The sequence below is a fragment of the Tripterygium wilfordii genome, chromosome 10 (genome assembly GCF_013401445.1).
Source record: "Tripterygium wilfordii isolate XIE 37 chromosome 10, ASM1340144v1, whole genome shotgun sequence".
Classification (NCBI taxonomy): Eukaryota; Viridiplantae; Streptophyta; class Magnoliopsida; order Celastrales; family Celastraceae; genus Tripterygium; species Tripterygium wilfordii.
Window position 1 is genome coordinate 4,019,738 of NC_052241.1, and position 7,072 is coordinate 4,026,809.

The 7,072-nt window shown below is 39.0% G+C and overlaps 1 pseudogene; it reads left to right on the plus strand.

Annotated features, from left to right (window-relative positions):
• The first annotated feature begins 790 nt into the window (after nt 1-790).
• On the plus strand, nt 791-6,807 carry LOC120007263 (annotated as a pseudogene).
• Nucleotides 6,808-7,072: the final 265 nt, after the last annotated feature.

The following is a 7,072-nucleotide window of genomic DNA, read 5'->3' on the forward strand; positions in this document are numbered from 1 at the left end:
AGAATACTTAGGATTTGCACAAATAATAATCACATGCATGCACATTTTTTAAAGTAAATGACAACTGATGTCGTTTTTATAATGCACAGAAAATCATAAATAAGCATAGCGCCCAAGAAACACCATCATCACCCCTATCAGACTCGCTTTATGACAGTTTTGTGTATGAAGGGATGCAGAACAAGATAAGTTTGGCTGATACTGGGGCAGTTTTTGGAAAACTGCCAGTTAAAAAATCGACTGATAAAACTGGGGCAATTTTGGCAAATATATGTGATCAGTTTGAAGACTTCCAAGTTGCTGTGGTGGAAGAGGAACAGAGTTCGGCTGCTAGACCTTGCTTTGTCATCTCACGTCCTTCAAATTTCAAATTAGGCAACTGGACCAGTCTGGAGCTCCCAGTATCTCTCAAGAACTTGCAAGAGTAATCCCGAGTGCACTACCATTGTGGGCCCAGCTCACGGCCTTGGTTTGGGTCTTTTGTAATGAGCATGCTTTACTTTGCTTTCAATAAATTTTATAGTATGGCGATTGCATGTTCTATCTTTGTACATATTCCCTTTTCCATGAAATGAGAGTCTTTTGATAGTTATCCATATTCATGTTTCTTCATTCCCATTTGAGTTTTTTTTTCTTCTCCAGTCTCAAAGCCTTTTTTATTCACTTCTTCAACAGGATTGAAAATGATGATAACGAAGATGACGAACTTAATGAACCAGATTTTGATGCACCCATTAGCAATGTTGAATCTGACTATGAAATAGAGGAAGAAATTGAGATTTTACTTGAAATGTTAAGACAAGTCAATCAAGAGGAGAAAATAATACAGCCACATCAAGAAGTAACAGAAGTTGTTAATTTGGGAACTGAAACGGAGAAAAAGGAGGTTAAGGTAGGAGCTGCCTTCGAAGGAGAAAACAAGAAGAAATTGATAGATTTATTGCATAATTACCAGGATGTCTTTGCATGGTCTTATCAGGATATGCCCGGTCTTGATACAAGTATAGTTGTTCACAAGTTGCCATTAATTCCAGAATGTACTCCAGTGAAACAAAAGTTGAGGAGATTAAAGGCAGATATGCTTTTGAAAATAAGAGATGAAGTGAAGAAGCAGTTTGACGCTGGTTTTTTAGCAGTGGCTAGATACCCTGAATGGGTGGCAAATATTGTACCTGTTCCCAAGAAGGATGGTAAGGTTCGGATGTGTGTCGATTACAGAGATCTCAATCGTGCAAGCCCGAAGGATAATTTTCCTCTTCCCCATATCGACGTTTTGGTGGATAATACGGCTAGACATTCAACTTTCTCTTTCATGGATGGATTTTCGGGTTACAATCAGATCAAGATGGCGCCAGAGGATCGTGAGAAAACGACTTTTATTACCCTCTGGGGAACCTTTTGCTATAAAGTCATGCCGTTTGGTCTGAAGAATGCCGGTGCTACTTATCAACGAGCCATGGTCACTTTGTTTCATGACATGATGCATAGAGAAGTTGAAGTATATGTCGATGATATGATAGCAAAATCCAAAGAAGGTGAAGATCATATTGTGAATCTCCAAAAGTTGTTTGATCGATTAAGGAAGCATCAATTGAAGTTGAATCCAGCTAAGTGCACATTTGGGGCAACCTCGGGGAAGTTGTTAGGTTTCATTGTAAGCAGGAAAGGAATTGAGGTAGATCCTGATAAAGTGAAGGCGATCTTGGAGATGCCACCCCCTCGGACAGAAAAGGAAGTTAGGGGTTTCTTGGGAAGGTTAAATTACATTGCCAGATTCATTTCATAGTTGACAGCTACTTGTGAACCTATCTTTAAATTGTTGCGTAAGAGTAACTCTACTGAGTGGAACGAAAATTGTCAGATTGCATTCGAAAAGATCAAGAAATACTTGAAAAGTCCTCCAGTGTTGATGCCTCCTGTGGCTGGCAGGCCGCTTATTCTTTATTTGACTGTCTCGGATATTTCGATGGGATGTGTGCTTGGACAGCATGATTCATCAGGAAGGATAGAGCATGCCATTTATTACTTAAGCAAGAAGTTTACTAGTTGTGAAGCAAATTATTCGATGTTGGAGAAAACGTGTTGCTCTTTGGTTTGGGCTGCACACCGGCTTAGACAATACATGCTTTATCATACGACGTGGTTGATTTCCAGGATGGATCCTATCAAATACATTTTTGAGAAACCTTCTCTTTCAGGGAGGATAGCTAAATGGCAGATGTTGTTATCAGAATATGATATTTTGTATGTTACACAGAAGGCAATCAAAGGGAGTGCAATAGCAGATTATTTGGCAGATGGAGCAATTGATGATACTCAGTCTATGGATTTGAAGTTTCCAGATATTGATGTCATGACTGTGTCGATAGAAGAGGGGAATCAGAAGGATTTGGCAAAATGGACTATGTTGTTCGATGGGGCTTCTAATATCATGGGATGTGGAATTGGTGTAGTGTTAATATCACCTGATGAGAATATTATCCCGTTTACAGCTAAGTTGTATTTCGAATGTACTAACAATGTGGCTGAGTATGAAGCATGTACGATGGGAATTCAAGCTGCTATCGATATGGGGATTAGGAGGCTACAGGTCTATGGTGACTCACAGTTGGTGATTAGGCAATTGAATGATGAGTGGGAAACTAAAGATGACAAGCTCATTCCATATTACCAACATATCAAAAAGTTAGTTAAGTTTTTTGATTGGATTGAGTTTGATCATATCCCCAGGGAAGAAAATCAAATAGCAGATGCTTTGGCGACTTTGGCGGCAATGTTTGATGTAGACCCAAAAGGGGAAGTGCAGCTAATTAAAATTGAGAAACGAGAAGTTCGAGGTTACTGTTCAAATTTAGAGGAAGAGCCTGATGGTAAACCATGGTATCATGATATCCAACAGTACATTGAAAAGAAAGAATATCCATCAGGGGCATCAGAGAATGATAAGCGCACCATCAGGAGATTGGCGGGATCTTTCTTCTTGAATGGAAATGTTCTTTATAAAAGGAATGATGGGGTAGTTTTCTTGCGTTGTGTCGATATGGCGGAGGCTAAACTAATTATGGAGGAAATTCATGAAGGAATATGTGGGACTCATTCCAGCGGATATGCAATGGCACGGAAGATTATACGTGCAGGGTATTATTGGTTAACCATGGAGAGGGATTGCATAAGTTATGCAAACCGATGCCATAAGTGCCAGATTTATGCAGACAGGACACATGTTTCGGTTAATCCATTACATGTGTTGACGTCACCATGGCCTTTCTCGATGTGGGGATTAGATGTCATCGGTCCAATTGAGCCAAAGGCTTCTAATGGGCATCGTTTCATTTTGGTTGCTATTGATTATTTTACCAAGTGGGTGGAGGCTGCTTCATATTCTAATGTGACGAGTAGCGTGGTTGTTCGGTTTTTGAGGAAAGAGATTGTTTGTCGATATGGAGTCCCAGAAAGAATTATCACTGATAATGGCACGAATTTCAATAGCAAAATGGTGAAGGATTTTTGTGACCAGTTCAAAATTTATCACCATAATTCGACTCCTTATCGTCCGAAGATGAATGGGGCTGTCGAAGCGGCGAATAAGAATATCAAGAAGATCATTGGGAAGATGACAGAGAATTACAAAGATTGGCATGAGAAGATCCCTTTTGCTCTATATGGTTATCGGACCTCAATACGGACATCTACCGGGGAGACACCTTTCTCCTTGGTGTATGGCATGGAAGCGGTTTTGCCTATCGAAGTGGAGATTCCATCCCTTCGAGTAGTTCTGGAGGCAGGATTGGAAGAATCAGAATGGACTCGAATGCGATATGAACAGTTGAATTTGATTGAAGAACGAAGATTACGAGCAATTTGTAAAGGGCAATTGTATCAAAGAAGATTGATGAAAGCACATAATAAGAAAGTTCGACCTCGCAGTTTCAGGGAGGGAGAGTTAGTGTTGAAGATGATTTTGCCACCTCAAAAGGATCACCGAGGGAAGTGGACACCGAACTATGAGGGACCATATGTGGTGAAAAAAGCTTTTGAAGGGGGTGCATTAATTTTGACAAGAATGGATGGAGAAGAATTGTCTAATCCGGTGAATGCAGACGCCATCAAAAAGTATTACCCATAGCAAAAAAAAAAAAAAAAAAACTCGCTAGATTGAAAACCCGAAAGGGCGATCTAGGCAAAATTAGAGTTAAAAAGCTCGCTAGATTGAAAACCCGAAAGGGCGGTCTAGGCAAAAATTAGAGCCATAAAAATCCCGCTGGAGTGAAAACCCCTCGTGGGCGCTTCAGGCAAAAGTTAGGGAAAATATTAAAGTCTCTACTAAAGTGAAAACCCTTCCTGGGAGCTTCAAATAATATTGAGATCAGAAAGGGGTGGTGAAAACAACTAAGGGGAAGGTGGCAGAGGCCTTTCGAGGATTTGAGATGAATATAAGGAAATACAATGAATGACAGATAGCGAGGCTGTACAAAGGTAAATTGGTTATGTTTAGGGGTATGCATGATGAGTCTATGACGGAGAAGCTTCATATGGAAGTAGTCAGATTCAATAATTGCAAAATGGGGGCACACAAAACTGGGGCAGTTTTGTGCGGTGTCAAAGTTATCTCATATCCTGTAAAAGTTTCTGCTATTTCCTTTATTTCTAACCCTCTTGAATCATATATACTTGATCAATCTCTCCTGTTATTTATCTATTCTAAATAAAACTCTCTGAGGTTATTCAGTTCATTTCCAAATTCCTTATTCATTGCTTGTGTTCTTCACGATTTTATTGCTTATATATTTTGCCTTCAGAAATCTCGTGTAGTACAAGCGTCGCCATACTATTGAATTTATTTGGAAGTTAAGTTTAGTAATAAAAGAATCATGACAAGTGTATTAGGACATTGTTCTTAGCAGGAATTTGAGAGATTTGGTGTTCTTGACTGTAAAGGAGCTAAAAGAGATTAAATGACGCTAAAAGGGCATGGTGGAGCTGAAGAGATTTTGGTGTTCTTGATTGTAAAGGAGTTAAAAGAAATTAATGGTGCTAGAAGGCATGGTGGAGCCTGAGAGATTGTGGTGTTCTTAATTTTAAGAAGGCTAAAAGAAATTAAATGACGTTAAAAGACATAGTGGGGCCCAAGAGATTCTGGAGCCGAAAAGCTTTGGTTTGGCATTAAAGGTATATCGGATTTGATGGAAATAAGATGGAAGCAGCAAATCGATGGAAAGACAAGACAAAACAACAATGAAAGATACGAGAATAAGTGTAACATGGTAGATTCAAGATGGGATGGAGGCAAAAGATGCAGTCTTCTCATGATGGATAATTGCAGGATGATAGGGGTGATGGTGCTTACGACAATTAACCAAAATCAAATTTTCAAAATAAGGAAAATAAAAGAAAATACAATTTTCTTCATGCATTCATACACTCATGGATATTTTCTTGCATAAATTCAAACAAACATTTGGCCAAGCCGGGAATGGCATTGTGATCCCATGCCCTTTATTTTTCTGCACCAACATTTGGCCAAGCCGGGAATGGCCTTGTGATCCTGTGCCCTTTATTTTTCTGCACCAACATTTGGCCAAGCCGGGAATGGCCTTGTGATCCCGCGCCGTTTATTTTTCTGCACCAACATTTGGCCAACCGGGAATGGCCTTGTGATCCCGTGCCCTTTATTTTCTTGCACAAACAGTTGGCCAAGCCGGGAATGGCCACAGTGATCCCGCGCATTTCAGTTCCCGTACGAAACTCGGTTGACTACACCTTTGTTTATCTTTTATTTCATAAAAGACATACAAAGGGGGGCAGCTGTAGTATCCGGTTTTCGTCCGGCCCCCAAAAAAAAATAATAATAAAATAATAATAATAATAATTCAAAAGCCCGTTCTCGAGCCCGTAAGCTCACAAAAATTCAAAGCCTATTTCTTGGACCATAAGCCCATAAAAATTCAAGCCCAATACAACAAAACCCTAGAAAATATCTAGAGAATAAAAATAAATAAATTAAATGGAAAACTAAAAAGACCAAAAAGAATAGCCACCTTGGTTAAAAGAAAAGGAAAGTAAGGGTAAAAAAGACAAATTGAAAGAACTAGGGTTTTAGGAGATGAGGTCTCTCTTAGTATAAAAGGAATGCAATATTCTTTGACAAGGAGGAAGGGAAAAAAAACAGCCGCATAACAAAGGACAAAAGAAAAAAGGTAGGGAGAGGTTTTCGCGTGAGAGAAAAGGGAAAAGAAGAAAGAAAACCAGAGAGGAAAAGGGGAAGAGAAAAGGGCAGCCGGCAGAAGAAGAAACAAAGAGAGAAAGAAACACAAAAGGGAGAAATCAGCACAGGAGGAGGATAGAGTTTTGAGAGGTTTTGGGTGAAGAGGACAAGAAAGGGACAGCTGCATAACACAAGCAGAAAGGGAGAGGAAAAAGAAATTGAAGATTTAAAAGACAAGAAGAATAGAAAAGAGTGTCTCCTCTTTTAACTCTTGAAGGTAATAATCGGCACGCATCACTGTATCTCCCTATTTCTCTGATTTTATCTTTGATTCATACTCTGCAGCATGATTTCCCTGATTCTTCCGGTTTCTCTGGTTTCTACGATTTCTCGGGTTTCATGTATTACTTATTCTATATGTTCATGCTGCTGGTCCAGTTTTTGCTTGTGTTTATAGTGTTCATATACTCTTGCTTGTGTATTTGTATGCTTATATTGATTTCTTTTTGGATCTGTTCATGTTGTGTGTTGTTCATATCATTTTGTTTCCATTTTTTCGGTTTCATCTGATGATAAACAACTTGAGATTTGTCTATATTTGAGACTCAGTCTCCTGTATTTGTGCTCCTGTATTTTGTGTATGCATTGGTCTCTGCATATATATGTGTTCATATTGGTTTGTATATGTATATCAGGTATGTGTGTAATATGTTCATGTATATATATGGTGTGTATGTATATATGGGTTTGTTTGTGTCCGTATGTTTATATATATATATATGGCGTGTATATATGTGTACAGTGTGTGTGTATATATATGTGTACAGTGTGTGTATATATATATATTGTGTGTGTGTGTATATGCGT